Source organism: Numida meleagris, chromosome 6 (assembly GCF_002078875.1).
Source record: "Numida meleagris isolate 19003 breed g44 Domestic line chromosome 6, NumMel1.0, whole genome shotgun sequence".
Classification (NCBI taxonomy): Eukaryota; Metazoa; Chordata; class Aves; order Galliformes; family Numididae; genus Numida; species Numida meleagris.
In genome coordinates this window covers 61,149,661-61,172,937 of record NC_034414.1, presented here as the reverse complement: position 1 = coordinate 61,172,937, position 23,277 = coordinate 61,149,661, and the positions used below count along the sequence as shown (strand labels likewise).

Sequence of the window (23,277 nt, the reverse complement as noted above, 5' to 3'; positions counted from 1 at the left end):
CATGATTACAGATTCACAAACAGTGCATTGCCTGACTCGTCTAGTGGAGTTCAAGGAGCTTTTTCATGACCCCCTCATTACGCATCTAGCAGAGCTCACACGGCCAGATCAGTGAAGGACTTTTAGCTTCTCCCAGTCTGAACTCACATAGCTTGCAAGTCCTTGTATTTGTACCTGAGCTCCATCTTAGCCATGGACACCCATCTAGCTTGGTTACTGTTAGACCTGTTGATTTGCGGAATCAAACTCCATAACCCGAGATTAGGTTATAAAGCAGGTATGTTTATTACGGTGCTGCGCCCACACCGGATGCGAGGGGGTTCACCGCCCTACCAAACTCGCATAACTGGGCAGAAATGTTAGATATTTAAAAGCCAAGCTTATACATATTCAGCAGGTTTCCCGGGACCCATCTACATATTCAGCAGGTTTCCCAGGACTCATCTACATATTCATCACTTCCTGGGAATTCCTTTGCATATGGTCCGTCCTTCCAGCGCATGCGTTGTAGTTCCTCCTGGTGGTCGTTGGATGAAGGCTCGAGGTCTTCCTCCCTCCTCCTGGTGGTCGTTGGATGAAGGTTCGACGTCTTCATCACTCTGCCCTTTTCACCCCACTGCTGCTTTGCAGAGTCACTCTGCCTTCGGCCGGTTCCTTGTACTGGTCCCTGCTGATAATGGAGTTTCGCCGAGTTCCTTTTCTTATCTTGCCTTACATTCTACTTACCCCAGCCCCATGCAATAGTTAACCCTTCGACTGTCCTCTCTAACTCACTGTTTGGAAAATTCATGTTTATTTGTGATAGGACACTGCAAAAAGTTTCTCTAGAGTGTAACAGTGGAGAGGATGATTTAATAGCTCAGTAAAATTTACGCTTATTTTATGGGGTGAATAAAGGAGTCCCTCGTTCCCAAAGGATTCCTCCCTGATTGCTTCTGAAGGCAGCCTAATATTTGGCAGCAGGCAATCTCAGGAAGAGCTGCAATGGTTTAGTTTCTTTTAAAAATAATGGAATTGAATTTGCAAAAAAGTTGAATACTATTTGTTTCAAATTTTCTGGCCCAGAGATATTACATCAGGAAAAGAAAATCAAAACCTAAAAAGGCACCAGAGCAACAAGGCAAAAGGTGAAAAAAAGAGAGACCAGGAATCGCTACCTTTGACAAGCAGTCAATGACTAGTGCGAGCATCTAGGAAAGGAAAGTTAGAATCATAAAATCCTTGGATCTGGAAGGGACCTTAAAGGTCTTCTAGCCCAGCTCTCCTGCAATGAACAGGGACACCGCAGCTCCATCAGGCTGCCCAAGGCATGATCCCACCTCACCTTGAAAGTCTCCAGGGATGGGCCATCCACCACATCTCTGAGTGCAGAGAAAGGCAACAGCAGGTATAGCTGCCTTAAACCAGTTTAGGATCACACACAAATGATAGAGGCCACAATCTGGTAATAAAGAAAGAATTGCTTACCCCTTTTTGACGATCAGGACTCACTAAACACTCCAAAAGAGAAAATCTCCAAATAGGGATCATTCCCTTGTGGTGGCCAGCCCTTAAATGAGATTAGGGAGGAGTGGAGCCTGGCTTCCAGTGGCATAGGGGAATTGTTTCCACCTGTGCTCCCAGGGCTGGCTACATCCCTTTCCCAGGTGCTCAATCACTTTTTCAGGCTGTGACTTAACAGTTCCCATACACTAGGCAATCTGTTCCAGTGCCTCACCACCCTCACTGTAAAAGACTTTTTTCTTATATCTAACCTAAATCTACCCTCTTTGAGCTTGAAGCCATTTCCCCTTGTTCTGTCACCGCAGATCCTGCTAAAGAGTCTGTCGCCTTCTTTCCCATAGCTCCCCTTTAGATATTGAAAGGCCACTATCAGGTCATCTTGCAGCCTTCTCTTCTCTACGCTGAAGAGCCCCAGCTCTTTCATCCTGTCCTTGTAGGAGAGGTGTTCCATCCCTTGGATCCTTTTTGTGGGCCTTCTCTGGATGTGCTCCAACAAATCTGTGTCTCTTCTGTACTCAGGACTCCACATCTGGATGCAGTGCTCCAGGTGAAGCCTCACCAGCACAGAGCAGAGGGGCAGGATCACCTCCTTCACCCTGCTGGCCACACTTCCTTTGATGCAGACCAGGATACATGTAAGGGCACATTGCTGGCTCATGTCCAGCTTGCATCCACCAGTATCTCCAGGTCTTTTTTGGCAAGGCTGCACTCAATCCTTTCATTCTTCAGCTTGTATTGATAGTGGAGGTTGCCTCAACCCAGGTTCAAGACCTTGCACTTAGATTTGTTGAACCTGACGAGGTTCACCTGGGCCTGCTGGTCAAGCCTGACTAGGCTTGAATGGCATCCTGTCCCTCTGGTGCACTGACTGCACCCTGCAGCTTGGTGTCATCGGAAAACTGCTGAGGGTGTGCTCCACTCCACAGTTGGAGTAAGCAAGGAGAGCTTTTGTTTGCAGCTTCAAGCACAGACTTTCCTCCATATTCCAGTACAGCTCCTGATTTAACAGTATAACATGGCTTAAAAGGTTTGGTAAGGGAAAGACAAGATTAATTTGTTTAGCTTGTTTTGGCAACAGCACAGAAAGTTCAAGAGAATTCTTTAGAAACAGGAAGCATCACCATCACAGTAAGTAACATGCAGGGAGGAGCACTACCTTGTCCTCTATTTCCTCTGTCTGAAGTGCTCAGAGGAGTACTGCCCACTATGACATGCATACATGCAGCAGTCAAGCTCAGATAGCTGAGTACCTTTATGAACTGTTGGAGACTGCTTTATTGGACAGTACCCAAGCCGAGATGAAGGACAACTGCTGTTTGAGAAATGTCCTTTTTGTCTGGTGTGCAAAAAAGGCAATCTCGCTATCAAAAACTCCATGCAAGAGTGTGAAGGATTTTACTCTTGTCAACAGTTTATGGGCGTTCGGCCCGGTTCCGTGATGAATGGGACGGAGGACCCACGGACCCACGCCCCGGGAAAGGGAAAAAAAAAGGGTAAGGAGATGGGCCTGAGAGCAAAAACAGTGGCAACAATCTGAGGAGAAACAAACTAATTTACTAAATAAGATATCGGAATGCAAAACAACATACTATAATACAATATAATTACAATTTAAGCTAATAAATCCAATAGAATGTGAGAGAATGTCCAAAAATCAAAGTAAGCCTTACTCTACTACCGATGATAAGATGGCTGGAGAGCGAGGTGCTGCCGGGACGAGAGATGGGCGGAAAGAGAGCAAGGTCTTGTGATCTGCGAGTTTTTATCTTTCCCTCTTTTTTGACCAGAAACGATAACAGAGGAGCAAAGTCCCCTGGGGAATGTAGTAGTCCTTCTCTTCTGAGAACCAGGTACATACACTACATGATGTTATGGTGTGGAATACCAATAACTGAAAATCATAAAACCATGACAACTCTCCTTGACTCATGTGAATGGAATTGGTCCCTTGGAGCTTATAAGAGAGGCTGTGAGTGCCCCATCCCTGGAGGTGTTCAAAACCAAATTGGATGGAGCCCTGGGCAGCCTGGTCTAGTGCCAGATCTGGAGGTTGGTGGCCCTGCCTGTGGCATGGGGGTTGGAACTTGATGGTCATTGGGGCCCCTTCCAACCCAAGCCATTCTATGATTATAAATTGGAGTATAATAAGTTATGAACAAATTCATACAAAGAGATTTTCTCTCCTGGACTTCCCTATGAGATCTGCAAGTGACTGAAAACAGACTGTAGACTAGTACAGCTTCTGTCACTGAGGAGACCATGATGGAGGAAACAGACAAGTGAAATGGCCTATTTTCTGGAAACAGTATAGCCAGTGACCCTAAATGTGCTGTACTTCATCATGCTTTATGACTTAGTACTTAATTCCCCTTGGAAGAAACCTTTCTACCTGTGCATCTCATGCAATATCAAACCTACTGACAAATAATACTGAAAATACTGATGTCTGCCTGGAGCGCTGACCAATTTTGCAGCATACCTACTGTCTGAATACTGCATTCTAAGCTGCAATATCAAGAACGATCCACCTTTGAGACAATGGGTGGAAATCTGGAGCTGTTTCTGAGCTGGTGAGACCCCAGGCCCCAGCCAGAAGTGATTAGTCAGTAATTACAGACATCCCCAGGTTCAGCAGCAGAGCACTATTCTCCAAGGATTGACAAACTCAAAAGCATAATGGCCAGCAGCAAACCCACAACAGGTGGATCAGAACATGATAGATGCAAGAGGAAAAAGACTGGATCCTGCTCTTTTTAGTAACCAATTCACAATATCACAACACGTTAAATAAAGTTATCCCAAATGACGCTGTCTCATGGAATTCACATTCTCTGCTAATAGCAATGATAAAATTAGCTGCCTGGCTGAGCTTAATATTATTTATCAGCACTTGATCCTTACTTACCAAGGACATTTACAGAAAGATAGAAGAACATTTATTGTCTCTGTGGTTTGTATAATTTTCCTGTAATGTCGTCTGATCCCCCAGCCATCTATCACATTTCAGTGAAATCTTTGTGAGGTGCTGAAGGAATAGAATAAAGCTGTAAAAAATAGTAAACTTCAGTAATTTGTTTGCTAGTTCCCAAGCCTCATCCAAGCTATTATCTTTCACTCAGTAACACTCTCTGGCACCTGGCCTACAGCACATCACCCTTTCCATCTTTTTTAAGACTAGGTTTACTGATACACTCCCAGCATCCATAAATACGGACAAACATACCTTTTCCAAACATTGTGTTTTACCCAAATGGCACCTAAGGTTTCTCCTTGTCTCTCTCAGGGTAAGCGGGATGGTGATGTAGTTCAGATCATTCATAAAGCATGTTGAAGAGGACAGCTTGGTGGGATAGAAAATAATCCATTCTCCAGTGCCCACTGAGGTAACAGAAGGTTCCTGTGAGAGCACATCATGCATAAGAAGACCCTACAGGTGTATGCTTGCTGACTTTGGGAGAATTCCTCATCCTGCCTTCACAGTGCTCCAACCTGCCCAGCAGCACTCAGGACAGCAGAGCTGTGTTCAGATCCTGTCTCTCTGAGGGCAGCACTCCACAGTGTGGCTCCATGCACAGAGTCCATGGAGCAGATGCGTTCCCAAGGGCTCTCTTGGGCTCAGCTTCCATTGCTGCTAACTTCATTCCTAAACAAGCTGGAACAGGCTGTATACAGATCAATTAACGCCTCTGCACGGGATCAGAAAAGCTGGAACAACTCAGCCTGAGAAAGCACTTTTGTTGATGGCAAAAATTATTTCTCATGAAATGGGGGATGCAATCATTATTTGTGTAGGATTCAGGATAGGAATACTGCCTGCAAGTTGTCACCAAGTCTCAGTTTCCAGTCCCATCCTTCATTTTTCAAAGATGCAATCATCTATTTTTTCTTAGGAAGGCAAGGATTAGGACAAGAAACACATCAAGTAAAGGCTCTAGAATCTATCTATTCACACACCCAGATTCACAAAATGTTAACAAAAACACAAACACTCATAGAAGAGCTCTATATCTCTGACAAGCTAATTGGTTTGTTAACTGATTTTTCTTCAGGATAAAAAAGGAAAAAGTCATCATAGCATTTACTGATATCAAAGTAACATTAAAAATATTTTCTGTATTAAAGTTGACATTTAATTAGCTTAGCTCTTGTGAGCCTGAAATGCCTGAAAAAGAAATCCCCCAAAAGGCTGGATCAAGCCTCTTCATTATTATTATTATTATTATTTTTTGTGGTTCCAAAATGTATTATCTACAACCATACCATGTTACTTGAGTAGTAATTACATTATGTTAAAGTGGCACTTAATGACATGGCAGTAAAGCTGTTGCATAGAAATGTCAATATAACCATTCAATTTAGTTAAATAATATATTTTGCTTTTAAAAAATATCCAGTCTCATGCATATTCTGCTGTAACAGAAGTAACTAGCACCAACTACAGATGCAGTCATTTTGTGTGAAGTCTCTGGTGTATATCCAAAGCACACGGTGGAACAGCAGGTGAAGTTATTTGCCTGTGGTGGAAAATCTGCAGGTATATTAGCAAGATGAGGACTTGGATAACAAAATAACATCACGGGCAACAATGACTTCTGTATCAAGGAGAAATTGTACTGGGAGCGCTGCTCTGCAACGTCCTCAGGAAAAGCTGCAGCTCAGGGCTTACTGGGGCAGATGTCACCTGAGGTATAAACAGTAACTTTTTAAGACACTTCATAGTGATTTCAGTAAGAACCATAGATACCAAATAAAATCAGTATGGGTGAAATTCATTTTTCTATTTCAAACTCCTCTGAAAAGCAGCATCTTGGGCACTTCGAGGTGCTTTGTGAATTCCATTTTGACGTACACCCTCTCCTGTGATCAGCTCACAGAGACAAGCATACTGACATCTGTGTGAGAAGGAGCCAATCTAATTGCTTTAATGAATTCAGTAGTACCTTTCTCTCTTCAAAATGCGCTGTTTTCTAGCAGGAAGCTGTGCTCTGCGGGGCTGATGACACTGGTACGTAACAGGCTGGGTTAGAGTTTACTCACTTACTGAACTTAAAATATATTCTGCTCTAAGCACAGGCAGTAGCCAGGCACTGCTGCTGTTTTAATCCCTTCCTGCGACAGCTCTTACCACAGGGCAGCTCAGGAACACCACCCTGTGGCTCTGCTTAACAAACACTTCAGCAGTACGGAATGCACTGCCCCCGCTGAGTGCCCATCAGCCCGCTGTGGATTGACACTGCAAGTAGGGATGGGACAAAATGCTGTGCGAAGGCTATTGCTTTGGTTCTCAAATCTACTTACTCCTAACGTTATCTAAAGTGATCATGGCTTGCATTCCTCGTGTAAGAAAGTGCAAGACTGAGCAAAACAAGAAGGAATTCAATGGGTGTTTCACACTCCATACTATCCTCAATCAAATGGGATTGCAGAAAGAGCTAAGGGCTTATTTTTAAAAAGTGAGTTTAGCTTCACTTACCTAGAAGAGAGAATGTGCAACAGCTTTACAGTCAAACCAGCCTGTGATGATCAAATTACCATATTTTGATGCTGTGCTTACGATTTTGAAATGAACCTTGTAGCCCACTTATCTGAATAGTGGCGTTACTAACCATAAAAATTAAGGCATAATGAATTTCTTCACTTTTTTTAGATAAATGGGATGACTTGTTCAGAATTCGCCAATGAGATGATTATCTATTTTGTTTTACATAATCTTGCATTATGGTAAATGGAAACGCTGCATTCATACTTCCATTCTAGTCTCTAACAGTGCTCCTGCTTTTAACTTTTGGTGGGAAAACCTTAGAACAGGCATGGACTCATGCCCCTGTTCATTGTATGGGGAGTATGAGAACAAATTCTAATAAAAGAACTTGAATCTCTCAAACGTGGTCATACATGGAAATGGAGTACACTTTCATATATCTATAAATCAATGTTACTGGGACAGTACTAACCAAAGGCAGCAAATTTGAAAGGTAATTTCAATCCTGGTTACATTTAGTCAGTTTTACCTATAACCCCATCAACAGTAAGACCACTGCTTTTATTTTTAGTAACACACAGTGCTTTAGTATTTACCAGCCACCCAGCTGATTTGCCAGGATTAAATTACAATGGGACTATATCCATTAGAACTCAGACCATGGGCCCAATAACACTGAAAATAAAAAGGATTTATTTATAAGAGTAACACTATCAAAGCCCAACTCATTTTTCTTGACAGCAAGGAAAATATCTGTCATTTTGAAACACATCTTGGTAAAATCCCCGAAACTGTAGTTGTGTATAGTGGGAAAGGATGTGTTAGTACAAGAACTCATCTCACTGGCACGCCAGCAGCTAGGCAGAAATGGTCCTGGGCTGGAGTGTCTGGAGGAAGTGGCCACACACTTCACTCTTCCACGGCAAAAGAAGGCGATGACAGTGCCTTCTAATGGGATACAAGAGCTATGGAGCAATAGCAGGCAACGAATAAAAAAATTGGCTCACCCTTTCCAACAACCAGTGACAGCTCAAGAGGAGTGTAATCTCTATCCAAAGAAATACTGCTTCCTTGGCTGCTAACCCTTAAATGAGGGTGAGGAGGGGTGGAGTGCTTGCATCTGGGCTCACAGGGATAACCGTACCATCTCACCTGGTGCTCAACCATTGGTTCAGGCCGTAACCTGGCAATTCCGCTGCAGCTCTTCACATAATTTAACACAAGAGGGCATTTTTGTTTATTTGTGGGAGAACTATTCCTGTGAGATGACACAAGGCTTCAAGGCTAAAATACATAAGAGGAAGACAGTCTGGAAAAACTAGCCAGAGTTTGTGCATATGCAAATAAAAAGTATATGAAAATGCAGCAACTTTTCTGGTAACAGTTGAAAGCGATTTTGATACCATGTGTTTTGTTATCCTCAATTCTTCGGTTTTCTCAGTCTTCCATTGCCTCCATAAAGGTAAGAATGGCCCAGGACATACCTAAATAAAGTTATTTCAGCATTTACAGAGACTATTTTTTTCCTATGGACAAAAAAAGACCTCTAAAATAAAAGTGTGAAATATTCTAGGGTATTTCTTGCATTTTCCCAATTAAAGCATGGTTTTTATTTTCATCTGCTCTTTCCGTATGCCAGCCATCCTGAATATTGGGAACGGATGTGAGAAACCATTACAAATACATCCTGTAGGAATTCTCGTTCTGAAACTATAGAGCTTTATCTCCTTCTACGTCCTGTTTGAAGACAGGTAGAAGACTGTTGGTATAATATTAAACCAAATTCTATTGATTTTAATCTAAAAAAAAGTGAAAAACTTCAAAGCCAAAATGAAAGAATTAATCTCTTTCTACAGTTTATATTTTCCTAGTTTATTGGACAATTTGGAATCTTTAAAGGTGTTTACCAGGCCCACTGAATTCCCTTTCAACCATTAAATATAACAGTCTTTTGAATGGTTTCCATATATTTATATTGTCAACATCTGTGGGGTAGAGAACGTTAAGGAATTAATAGCATATGTAAGTTTGTCACTTATGATGCTCTGTATGTTAAGTTATGGCGCTGAAATTGCATTTTAAACAGTCTAAGATTAATGCAATTTGTCATAAATGTCCTGCCTTTTAAATGCTATGCAAAATGTGTTTCCAGGCACGCACAGAAAGCGCGCTCACAATGCTCAAAGCTGTTCTACTGGGTTTCTGCTAACTAGGTTGTGCATGGTTAAAATATTTTTGGTTGTACAAGATTCCTATAGATAGCTCTTACTCCAAAAGAGTACACCCATATATTGTACATAGAGTATATCTTCTGTGTATTTATAAGATAAATATTCAGAAGAATTATACACATGTATACACACATATATGTATATTCATATATAGTATTCATTATATATAATTCTCATTTTGCATTTTGTATATAATCAAGAAAAAAATCAGGAAACCTCTTCATGCTGTCTTCTGTTCCTTTTTCTATCTCTCAGTATCCATATCTATTGATAGCTCTCTCTACCTCTAATATTCTCATTTTTAATTATATATACTATATGAAAAAGTAAAGAGAGGTAGGAGGGAATGTGAGGAAGGTTCCTGTTGTTTTTCTTAATAGAACATAAATACATTATAGACCAGAAAACATATGAAAATTCCAAACATACCAGGTCTTCTGCTTTGTCAATAGATAGTTGAAAGTATCATAAGTTACCAAAGAAAAAATGGTGCTAAAAGTTTGCAGTGATCTTGATCACTGGAGCAGCATAAATGTGGTGTAACTGTTAAACTTAAAAAATTGAAACTATAGACATTTTGCAACAGGTTTTTTCTATCATTTGATTTCTGCTATTTTTTCCAATGGGTAAACATCCAGATTACTTTACTTGATCACTTTTACAAATGTCTTATTTTTTGAAGACTAAACTCACCTGTTGATGAAATGAGTACTGCATTAACGTATCCTACGTTGGTGAGGACATGAAGAAACTGGAAAAGGATGCCCAGAGAGGCTGCGGAATCCCTTTTTCTGAAGATAGTCGAGACCCATCTGGATGCCTGCTTGTTTGACCTGCTTTAGGGAACTTGCTTCAGTAGGGGGTTGGGCTCAATGATCTCTGGAAGTCCCTTAAACACCCACAATTCTGAAATTGTGTGATTCTCTGACAGTAGTCGACTGAAACAACCTGGTCAGCCTCAGATTAGTACCCTACATTCATTCTAGGAATCAGCTTCTAACGCTCTATGGTAAGACACTTAGCGTTTACCACAGTAGTCATTTGACAGGACAGCATTTTGACAGCTAGTAGGATACTTTCCTGTGTTGTAGTGCCCAGAGAGCAGTAAGCAGTCAAGACATGCTTGAATGTGGCACGGTGGCAGCTTAGCTGGCTTTGTCTTCATAACCAGTCCCTGATTTCAGGGGGACACAACCTACATGTGCAAGTGAGTCCAGAAAAGAATTTACATATTTCCTAACTTGAGACAGGTGCATTTTTTTAATGACTTTGAGCTGTGTTTGCTAGAGTGACAGCAGATGATAAAGTCAGTTCCTTTCCATTGATGAGGCCAAACCATAACAAAGATCTTGAGAAACTAGCCCTGTTGTCTTAGTTTCATCCGGGACCGAATTGTTTCCCCCCTCCCCCCCCCCAGTGTCTGGTATGGTGTTATGTTTTGGTTCTAGGAAAAAAAACAGTGATGATAACATACCAATATTTATAGCTGCCAGCTAAGCAGTGTTATGTAGAGACAAGACCATTTGCAGCAAAGAGCCCAAGGAGCTGGGAAGAAGCAGAATTAGGACAGTTGACTTAAACCAACCAATGAGATATTCCATACCATATGACATCAAACAGAATGAGTTTTGAAGGGGGTAAGGAGTTCATCTGGCTCTCTTCCCCTGCTCTAAGGGCTAGCTGGGCACAGGTCAGGGAGCTGTGAGCAATTACTTTTATATATAAATGTATCTAACAAATGATGTACATCTACAGTCATAACTATTTTCCTCTTCTCTACCTTAGTAGATAGAACTATCTCAAACCATGAGTTCCACTTTGTTATTTTGATCCTCTCCCTCATCCCACTGGGAAGGGGGGCAGTGAGTGAATGACTGGGTGGTACTGAGCCACCTGCTGGATTAAACCACAACACCCATGCAGGTGGCCACAGGTGCTGACCAGAGCTATCACTCCAAGGAACCAGCATGGCTGGTGCTGGGCTACACACTTAGTCTCCATTTTCTATACAGTGTCTGGAGGTGACCAACACCCAGTTACAAGGGCAGTTTCTTACTGGAAGTTTAATGTGGAGCATGACCAGAGGCCTCTGTGCAGCCAGGGAGAAGCCCTCTGCTCTCTTCTCGCCCCAGCTAATCCTCCCGGCACTGTCTCTTCTTCTGAAACCTTCTGGATTCTTTTTTTCCCTAGAAATACTGTTTTTCCATACACACACACACACACACACACACACACACACACACACACACACAAAAGGATGTCAGACCAGGCCAGCATATCTGGGTCTAGTAGTTCATGTTATTTAATTTCCACTTCACTTCCACATCCTAAATTAATTTTTCTTTAATTAAAAATAACCTGGAGAGCCACTATGAGAAGATTCAGGATAGAAGAGACTCATGAATATTTCTGAATGTTCGTATCTCATCTTCAGTAAAGGCACTGTACAACGAGAGAGAGTTTAAGAATACAATTAGAAGTGTAATTATGAACATATTCTACAACAATAAATATTTTACTGATTCATAAAGTTTCAGAAGTCTAAGACATCCTCCTTTAACAGCAAATGAGAGAGGGGGCACCTGAGGTCAAGCATTCCTCTTGGTGCTTCTCTGTGCAGATGTTTGCTGAGGCAGTGTGGTTTGTCTCTGAGCAGCATATTCCCCAGTGAAAAATGCTCTGTTCATGCCCTGGATTCCTGTACCTGTGTGGTAAATGCCCCAAAGGAACCTGAAACTAGATACCTGGATCTGTACACAGTCAATCCATGAGTAGCTGCATGGGCAGAAAGCAGAGTTCTGAGCAGTGCCTTGCCCTGTTGCAGTGTGACATCAGGGGCTGCCACTGTACCGATGCGATCTCAGGACGTTGCAGTGCAGAGGACTGCCCTGAAATGGCATCCAGAAGCCCTGTCGGGTGGTGGCAACACTGCAGTGCTCAGGTGGCCCAGGCTGTGCCCTCAGCCCAGAGCAAGCTGTCAGGCAGCTCTTACAGGAGCCAGCTCCTGGAGCTGCAGCTGTATGGCACTGTGCACAGTTTCATAGTTTCACAGTTTCAATTGGCCAAGCAGCATCTCCTTGCGGCAAAGACATCAATGCTCCCACCAAGCTGTTAGAGATGCTGCAGCAGCGTGGGCACGCTCACCCTCCCAAAGTGGTACCAAGACACAGGAAGGAGCGTGTCACCCCATGTCAGACACTGCATCTTCTTTAAGATGTTTTACTCCTGCAGCATTGACTGCATAGAGTTGTCAGCATTCATTAACTAAGTACAAAAGTGTCCCTGAAAGGTGAGTCATATTATGGGGAATATATGTATTTGAATTATTAATAACTACCAGCTAGAAAGCAATTAAATGTTAACTAGAGGAGAGAATAAAAAATATCCATTTTAAATAATAATTACTGCCATGTGAAACAGTGAAAGGGATGCTTCTGCATGGGACAATCACAGACTTTTCCAGAGCTTCAATATTCTAGTAGTTAAATTGAGTAAAGATACATTGTGCAAAGACACAGAGGTTTTTACAACTACATTCTAGTCATGTTTGCTAAACCAGGCATCTGTAACAAAGTTAGCAATCCAAAGTAGTTATCCAAAAAGAACATCAGCAAAATATGATCTCATCAGCATTCAGTGTCACGGTTCCAGACTAAAAGAGGAAATGAAATAAAGAACTATTAGGAGATTAGCTGAAAACTGAGCAATTTCTTTTCTCCCTTGGAGTCAAATTAATCCCATTAGAAATTATCATCATAAATCTCATATAAGTGGCACCGAATTTCATATGCCACCTTACCAGTATAGGTAGAGAAGAAGCAGCCAACAAGTGGACAGTTCAGCAGAGACATTATAAGGTTGGTACACGGAGATCTAATAATTTTGAACTGTTAACTGTAGGCTTTGTAGTTGGATCACATTAAATATTTCCACTTCACGTAGCTCCATTTGGCACCCTAGCTGGTCTTAACAGGAAAACTGCACCAGGCCAGGAAACCTTATCCTGCGACATCCTTTAATAAAACCTTTCAGCCTAGAAGAAGCCCAGTTGCACTCTTGTGTCCAGCATGCAAATACAACCTGAGCTCTCACAGGTCCTGTTCCCTAGCCTTCTCCTTCCTGTTACTCACTCACATGCCATGTCCTTGCATTCATCTTTTCTGTTGCAGCACAAGCTGCTTCACAGCAATGCTAAGACCACAGTACTCAGTCACAGGGCTCACATAGACCACATGCTCACTAGAAAATATCACAGCAAGAGTTAACTCATTGGCTCTATCTATACTGTTTCACTTAGTCTAGAACCTGACCCTCTTCCTCCCATGCTTTGCAAGTGCCTTTACCAGCACTGGCATGGGAACACTGACAATTAGTTTTTGATGAATTGGTAAATAAAATCTTTCAGAGGAAAAAAATTGGCATTACCATGCAAATAATGTAGGCTTTTTTCCAATAGAAGATAAAATACACTGAAATATTTGTGTAATGACTTAAAACAGAATAATATAATGATTTATATCAAAAACTACAGATAAAAACAAATGAATAATGCATAAAATCATGGATTTGTTATTTTTAAACAAGCCGTTCTTCTGCTCTATAGTCCTACACTACTATGGAGAATTAGTTCTTGGCCGTCTTTATCTTGTGAGCTGTCTTTTCACTTGAAATTGAATTTTAAATTAATTGTACAGGAATCCAAAATTCAAAGACAAATTTTAAGAGTACTTTATAATGCTCTTTCCTGTGTGGTTATCTGACAACAAGATGAATTTTCCAGACTTTGATCCTGTTTTATGCTTTTATAAAAAAGAAAATCCAGGAATTCCCCAACCCTGAAAGTGTTCAAGGCCAAGCTGGATGCAGCTTTGAGCATCTTCATCTAGCAGAAGGTGTCTCAGCTAGTGGCCCTCCTCTGGCCATGTTCCAACAGGACCACATCTCTCCTGTGCTGAGGGCTCCACGTCTGGACAGAGTACTCCAGGTGACGTCTCACCAGTGCAGAGACGAGGGGCAGGGCCCCCTCCCTTGCCCTGCTGGCCATGGAACACTCCTTGATCCACTCATTGAATATTCATGTTTTAGGATCAGCAGAAGTTGGATTTTACACAGGAAAAAACTTTTTACAAACACCTTCTTGAAAAACTGATTTTTCTAGAACTGTTAAAGTTCATTGAGGTGAGTGCTATTCGCGTGAACTTCTACAAGACAAAGATACTGAGGCACAGGGAATGTACTTGTGCACAGGGCAGAGGAGGGACTCATCACACCACACATTTTCAGCTGGGAAAGAACAGATAGATGAGCAGGAGCAGTGACAGCCAGCAAAATGCAAAAAACTGGGACAACCAACCAACGCGACATGGAGAAGCAAAAAAACAAATTTGCTTACAAAGGGAGAAGATACAAAAGTTCTCTATTTGTTAAAGCCAGTGGTCCAGCATCAGCTCAGAAAACACCTTCAGGGTGCAGGAACCATGGAAAGTCCAGGGAAAACTCCCACGTGGCTGGGTTGGAGGGCACTGGATGATCAGACACAGCATAGCTCTGTCCTGTGTGCTGTCCCAGGCTGTTCCCAACCAGTCCCCACTCTCAGGAGGTCACCAGGCACCTCCATGTGCCAGCAGCTAGCATCTCACACCACACTCACCTGTGCACACTACACCTGCGGGGCCACAGCTTAAGCCTCTCTGTCCTCTGACTATTGATAATTCTTCAGTCATCCACTCAGGACGGGTGGGAAACCATCCACCCATGCACTGCAGTTCATACTCAGTATTATTGGCTTACATGTACCTGGTTTGTATACAAAAACATACACCAGTGGTAGATATTCTGAGGTGCCTACTTTGTACACACTGGGTGCTGCTTTCCCCAGCTCTGATTTCATTCACAAACTTCTATGCAATGGCTGCACAGCAGAACAGTCATTGCACATGGAGTACAAATGCGCACTGCTGGTTTTTGTGCCACCGTGGCACCATCCTCTTCCATACTCAGAGAGAGTTTCTTCCTATAGTGCATTGGACAAAGCAGAAATTTAAATCATGTCCAATCTCCACTTCTTCCCAAAAGACAAACTGCCCGGTGGAAGCGAGCATATGCAAAAGTAAGCAGTTATACTCCCTCCAAAAGCCACTGCACATGACGTACTAGCTCACTGATTTGCATAAAGTTAATTGCTTCATAAACAAACTGTCTCCTGTGAGATCAGTAATAAGTATTTCACATCAGATCCATGGATCAAATCTTTCTGAAAACGATGCTGGACATTACAAGCAGGTGAGACTCAAGATACCATTTTATTTGGAATTTAAGATTCAACATGACAGTGAATCAAATTTTGAGTGTTTTAAACTTTGGAAGAATATAAGATTAATTGCTTTTTGTTTCAGAACCAGGTTATTTGGTAGTTATCCTATTAGGTAGAATTTAAAAAAAAAATCTGCATTTAACTGAAAAGTGCTATCCACCTGCAGGCTGCTGCATTTATGAATGGTTGTAACAATGAAAATCATTGAACTACAGAATCATAAAGGTTGTAAAAGACCCCTAAGAACACCAAATCCAACATTCAAATGCAAGTGGGGACATACAGATTGAGCAAGGATCCTTTGTAGCCCTGATGCCTACAGGGAGATTAAACACAATTGTGCTTTTACTAGTGCAGCTGAGAGCCAACTGAGACTTTTCCTGAGGCAGGCTCATGCCAGCCCCTGCCCCGGAAGATCTTCTCCCAGCCAGCTGAGCAATGCACACTAAGAGATGTCAGTGTCCCTCCCTGTTGCCACCCACACTTGTCTGTGGGATCACAGTGCCCATGGCCTGAGCCCAGGATTTGCTGGTGCTCCAGAAGTGATACACCAAGACACTAAGTTCCACCCAAGGCTGATGCCCAAGATTGTCTGGGAGCAGTGAAGTGATTCAATGCGCTTTTATCAGAAAATACTGATGTGGATGCAGCCCTTGGTAAGATGGTCTCACAGAAGAGCCCACAGATCCTGGCCACCCTACTTGGCAGCAGCATCTGGATCCATGCCCTGTGGTCTTATGGCTACAAGGTCCTGCACGTTAAAACCGATGATAAACATTTCACTGCTTCGTAAAGTGCTGGAAGAAGGGCTCAGTAGCCCTCCTTTACAACATTTGGCTATGCAGCTGCTGATTCCCACCATGAGCTTGTTCTCCCTTGCTTCCCAGAGGCAAAGGAGATGGTAGCTCTGGGAATCTGCAGAGCAAAAGATATGATGAAAATTTCAGCTATTGTAATCTAACTTCTTCAGGCAGCCAGAGAAGTCCCTAAGGTACTATGGAAAGACTACTACTACAGGAACAGCTGCAAGCCTGGGATGATTTCTGTGATTTGCCATCATTTTCTCCAGAAAGGTTTTTGACTATGATTATTTACTACAAATTGATGGGATAGATATTTGTAAAGGTAATGAGATAACGTAATATTTATGAAGTTATAAAAAATAAAGGGCCTTTGAGTATTAGATTAGAAAAGGAAAAAGAAAACAGAATGAACTAAAATCTGCACGGCAGTTTGTATACACAAGAGACTTTCTCCACCTAACACAGTAGGACTGGAAAGCAAAAGGCTCAGGACTGATGTGGGTTGAATTACGTCCATCACCTCAGAGTCAGAATTCTGTGTGATGTGAACAAGAAAATCCCAGAATTGGAATGGATTGAAAAATAACTGTGGGAAAACATATCCCTTGCACAGTAAGTTTATCACACCCTTCTTTAAGCATCACAGAGTTAGCTAAAGCATACGTAGACATATCTTTTCCTTGCAAGATCACCAGGACATTTATTCTGCTATCTGTAATTCAGTTAAAAATAAAATAAAACTTAAACAACATCCTGCTGGGGCTGTGCAGTTCCCATCAGTTCTACAGGCAATCATGGGAATGCTTTTAGGACAAAGTGGCTCTACTGGACTGGATACGACCTGCAAACAGAAGGACCAGCCCATAAGCAGTGGCAGAAGCACGGCATCTCAGCAGAGAGGTGGAGGTATTCCATGGGTGAGACAGGAATTCAAGAGCAGCTTTGGTGACCAGAGAACAGGAATGTCATGAGAAATCCTAACTGCACCATGACAACAGGAGAAAAGAAAAAAAAAAGATCTGCTGCCTCTGTACAAAATACAGGCAAAACACAGTGCAACCAGATAGTTCATACATATCTTGAATTTCTGCACAGGAAGACCATCCATTTTAATCAATCCTTGATTTCCATGAGAGCTTTTACACCAGTTGCTATCTTCATCTTCGTCATGGTTTTGACTGGGACAGAGTTCATTTTGTTCACAGAGGTTTGTATGATGCCATGTTTTGGATTTTTTGTGAAAGTAGTGGTAGCAAAACAATTACATTTTAGTTGTTGCAGAACAGTGCTTACACAGAGTCAAGGACTTTTCTGCTTCTGCAGAATTTTTAAATGGAAGTAGAATAACAGAGTGCTTTTTAAAAAAACCTGTGCACATCGTTCATTGCTACATAATGAATCTTCAGACATTACTGAAAGAGGGCTATGTAGAAAACAATTTTCTTATTTTCCTTTCATTTTAAAATCAAGCTAATTAGAACATTTCTACATGCAGTTAGGAGAACAAATTTGCCAGATGCTTCTCTTTTGTAACTAAAGTATGAATACTGAAACTCCGACCAAGGTAAGTCCAGAAAGAATTTGGCATGGATCTTTTCAATACTGCTAGAGTTTTCACCTGAATGAAGCCTTCCAGGATCAGAAGTTTCTGAGCAAAGTCACTGCCTGGCTTCAAGAATACAGTCATTAAAATATCTCAGAGACGCCAACATTGTCTTCCTAAATCCTACTCTGTTGCATATTTAAACTTTGGCAATTCATAAAAAGAATCAAAGTAATCTTAATTTGAAGTATTTTAAGATGCTCATTAGATTCAATATTCATTTCTTCATCTTCTCATCCCAATTACCTTTAAATGTAAAGTGATTTGTCTCAGTTAATCATAATCAATTTTATATTTTGCTAACAACAAGCATAATGTTGATGGTTGGCTAGAACGCTTGAAGGTCATTGCAGTATGCAAGTGACTCTGTGACGGATCATCTTACAGTGCACAGCCTGCACAAGGGAATTTACCTGTGGAAATGTACAAACTTTATTTAAAGCTTTAAAAGTGATAGTGCAACTTTAAAAAACAGCCTTTCCTCATCTTCCTGTACTTGAAATAGCTCTGGAGAAATGAAAGGCTCTTCTAGCAGGAACAGTTACTGAAGATAGCTACACAACAATAAAAAAAAAAAGTTGCTGTATTTTCCTTAAGATTAGCAAAACCCACCGTGTCCAACGGCTCACCAGATCTGCAAAGACAAAGCTTTCTTTTTTTAATTCCTTTGCTACCGTTCCTTTTTATTTCACTGGCAGTCCCCGAGCCAACTAACCCTGATGCTGTACCAGCAGGAGAACCACTCTTCATCAGGACAATAGTCATCCCATGGTGTGCAGCTGTGTTTGCTGCAGCACAGGAGACTTCAGGGAAATCACATGCATGTTGTACTCAAAAGTACACCAGGATTCTTACACCTAGGGAAAAACTGTCTGTAACGAGGAGAACGGGAGAGAGAGAAAGTTCAGCAAATCAAGGAACAGCTGCTGCAACTCTGGGTTGGAGCTGACTCTAACTAGCTTTCTGTGGTGTATTGAGTGTTATAGTGTAGGAATGAGATGTTCATTGTTTTCTATCAGTTTCTCCATTAACACAATAATGCCTTGGCTAAGACATCTCCCTCCAGGCTGATGATTCTCACAGAATGGCTTAGGTTGGAAGAGACCTTTAAGATCATCTGGTTCTAACCCCCTGCTATAGGCAGGGACACCACCCACTAGACCAGCTTGCTCACAGCCCCATCCAGCCTGGCCTTGAATGCCTCCAGGGAGGGGCATCCACAACCTTGCCAGGCAACCTCTTCCAGCATCTCATCACTCTCACAGTAAATAATTTCTTCCTAATATCTAGCCTAAATCGACCCTCTACCAGTTTAAAGACATTTCCCCTCGTCCTGTCGCTATGTGGCCTTATAAGATGTCCCTTCCTCCCCAGCTTTCCTATAGGCCCCCTTCACATACTGGAAGGCCTCTATACTGTTCCCCTGAGCCTTCTCTTCTCTAGGCTGAGGAGCCCTAACTCTCTCAGACCTGTCCCCATAGGGGAGGTGCTCCAGCCCTCTGATCAACTTTGCAGCCCTCCTCCAGACCTGCTCCAACACCTCCATGTCCTTCTTGCATTGGGGGCCCTGGTACTGGATGCCGTACTCCAGGTGAGGTCTCATGAGAACAGAGTAGAGGGGCATTCTAGATGGATTTCACATCTAACTCCTAAAATTTTATTTAAGCTTCATTAAACAATAACTGTTGAATAACCCTGCAACTAAGGGGAAACGGTTTCAAGTTGAAGGGGGGAAGATTTAGGTTGGATATCAGTGGGAAGTTCTTTACCAAGAGAGTGGTGAGGTGCTGGAACAGGCTGACCAGGGAGGCTGTGGATGCCCCATCCCTGGAGGTGTTCAAGGCCAGGTTGGATGGGGCCCTGTGCAGCCTGGTCTGGTATTAGATCTGGAGGTTGGCGGCCCTCCCTGCGACAGGGGTGTTGGAGCTTGATGATCCTTGAGGTCCCTTCCAACCCAAACCATTCTATGATTTAAAACCATTACTCCTTGTCATTTTACAGTGCTCCCTGTTGGAGTCCCTCTCCATCTTTCCTGAATCCCCTCTTAAATACAAGAAGAAATGCCATAAGATCTTTACTGAGCCTTTTCTTCTCCAGGCTAAACAAATCCAAATCTTTCAGCTTGTCAGGAACCCATGAGGCTAAACATTAAGCAACAGAAGTAGTATTATTTTAACCACTGCACTCTTAATAATGGACTTATCCTGCATTAACAATTTTGGTAATTGGTCATTGATCTTGCTTTTTTCTCTGAAATAAGTATTTGTTCATTACAGCTCACTGGAAAAAAAATACTTCATACTGAAAAGTGCCTTTCTGCACAGTCTTTTTAGCTTTCTTTGAGTTGTAAAACATGAAGTGACTGAGTGAATATTTGCACAAACATAGATGAAGTAAACACTTTTGGGTTTCCTTTGAGACCTAAAACACTTACAGAACTATCTTTTCACTATTTTACATCTGTAAGTCCAACTAGACATTTAATAAGCCCCATCTGCATGTTGCTTTATTGGCAACAACTGAAAATAATTGAATAGTGAAACATTCAACATCTTTATAAATTACATAGATGATGGGATTGAATGTACACTCAGCAAGTTTGCTGATGACACCAAGCTGAGTGGTCTGGTTGATAGAAGAAAGGGATGCCATCCAGAAGGACCTTGATGAACTCAAAAGGTGGGCCCTTGTGAACCTAACGAGTGTCAACAAAGCAAACTGCAAGGTTTTGCACTTGGGTCGAGATAATCCCAGATATGTATACAAACTGGGAGAAGAATTCCTTGACGGTAGCCCTGCTGAGGAGGACTTAGGGTCCCTGGTAGATGAAAAACTTAATGTGCACCAGCAGTGTGTGCTCGCAGCCCAGAAGGCCAACAGTATTCTAGGTTTCATCAGAAGAGGAGTGGTGAGCAGTCTGAGAGAGGTGACTATCTCCCCCCCCCCCCCCAACTCTACCCTCATGAGGCCTCAGCTGGAGTACTGCATCCAAGTCTGTGGCCCCCAGTACAGGAAAAAATGTCAAGCTTTTGGAGAAAGTTGGAAAAAAAAAGGATTATTTCCTTCATATTTATAAACTCTATTTAAATATTAGAAGGCTGCAATGACGTCTCCCCTCAGCCTCCTCTTCCCCAGACCAAACAGCCCCAGTTCCTTCAGTCACTCCTCATAGGACATATTCTCCAAGCCCTTCCCCAGCCTTGTTGCCCTTCTTTGGACCTGCTCCAGCACCTCCATGTCCTTTCTGTATTGAAGTCCCCAAAACTGAACCCAGTACTCGAGGTGCAGCCTTACCAGTGCCAAGTACAGGGGCATGGTTACTTCCCTAGTCCTGCTCACCACACAATCCCTGATCCAAGCCAGGATGCCATTGGCCTTCCTGGCCACCTGGGCATACTGCTGGCTCACATTCAGCTGACTGTCCATCAGCACACCAAGGTCCCTTTCTGTCAGGCAGCTTCCCAGCCACTCCTCCCCAAGCCTGTAGGGTTGCCGTGACCAAAATGCAGGACCCAACACTTGGCCCTGTTGAAACTCATACAGTTTACCTTGGCCCATCATTCCAGTCTATCCAGGTCCCTCTGTAAAGCCTTTCTCCCCTCTGGCAGATCAACACTCCCTCCCAACATGGTGTTGGCTGCAATGTGTGCACGCACGTAAATTAGACAACTTAATCCTTTTGTGGATCTTAGATCCATCATTCCTGTATCTTTCTGCAATGGCATTAACATCCACATCTTCAAGGGCTGCTCTGAAATAATGCCTCCTATTTTATTACGTTGGGACTAAGTCAGTTAATGGTCAAACAGCATCCAGAAACTTGAGTGAGTGGTACACAAGGGGTTAAAGAATATAGGGCAAAATTAACCACAAAAGGATGTGCCTTCACTTGGAAATGCTACAAAACAGGAGATAAGCGTATTTAAGGATATGAAGCCAACAGGTCAGAACTGTTGCAGAGAAGGAGTTAGAGTTTGTATTTCAAATAGCACCCTTAGTGATTGTAGAAGGAGGGAGACACCTCGTGGATTTAAGCTGGCAGCCATAGAAAACTCCTAAGAAACTTGGTAGAATAAAATAACGCACTGCTGTGGAAATGCAGCTTTCAATATTATTGCCTTGAACTTCACTGTAATGCAGATACTGAAATTCTAAAGACAGATCAAAACATTCTCCAAGATTCTCATTCCTTGCAGAACTGCGCAGGCCATTTCTGATATACGCAAAATAAATGCTTTGGATTTTGATAATGCCTAAATATCCTGCCTACTTTGTAACAATGAGTAAACACAGAGATGAGATTTCAAGATGGCCAACCCAAAGACTCTTTCGTCTTGTTCTTAAGATTTTGTGTATGGAGGAAAATCTGTCATGTTCGTACATGGTACGAATTAACAATGGCTGCAGATCCTCCCTGAGTTTCAGATTTCTCTCCCACCAGAGCATCTGGTTTTGCTGAACGATGTGTGATTTTGTGGCTGCAGCTTATGCTTTTTCCTAGCTTTTTTTTAACCAGATAAACATTTTCAAGAGTCTCAGTTTGTCTGCATACTTGGATGCTTCACGCTCCCTTTTCACTGCATTCAAATCCTTAATATTTCATTGACACGCATCTTTGGAAAACAGAAGGTTGTACAACTCTGAACTTCATACCCAGCTCTGCATACTTTTCCAGCATGGGAGCATTACAAAATTTTAACTTAAATGTTTGATGCAAATTCCTGCAGACATTGAAAGAAAAACAACTTCCTCCATTTTTACGGCTCCTTTACTGCAGGATATGATGGTTTTTAAACTAAAGCATGTCTCTGTCAGACTCCATGGAAACAACAGAATCTTCCCAAGAGCCTCCGGGAGCACCACAGGGCACTGGGTCTTCGTAGGGGGCAGCCCTGTGCTCTGTGCCCATGCCCAGACCCCCTCCTGCAATTTCTGTCCCAGTTAAACCAGGCACATGGACATAGGAACAGTGCTCAGTCCTTTGGGCACTTCAGAAGAGGTCTGGTACTTAGAGCAGTCCCAGGGTAGGACATGGCTTCCAGGCACTGTTCTGGGTGTGCTGGACAGTGCACTCTGACATGATGCTCAGAGAGCACTGAGCATGACCTGCACTATCAGTATGTGAGGGACTCTGGAACAGTGATGGTGAGAGGGTCATTAATTCCATTAACATCTGCCTTAAACATGCCCCATCCTGCACCTGGTATTTAGACCAGATCCCTTTAAAAGTCATGCTATCCCAAACTAGTGGAAAGTAATCCTTCTTAGGGGTTACTTTAAACAAGCATTTCAGAGGGCACCTGCAACTTCACAGGTCTCTGCTTTTGTTTGTGATGGAAACA

General features: G+C 42.4%; 1 long non-coding RNA gene across 1 annotated transcript; it reads left to right on the top strand.

Moving 5' to 3' along the window:
- LOC110402107 lies at positions 629-12,197 on the top strand. Its single transcript, XR_002440908.1, has 3 exons — positions 629-775; positions 3,743-3,747; positions 12,187-12,197. It is a non-coding gene; the product is annotated as an uncharacterized LOC110402107 (long non-coding RNA).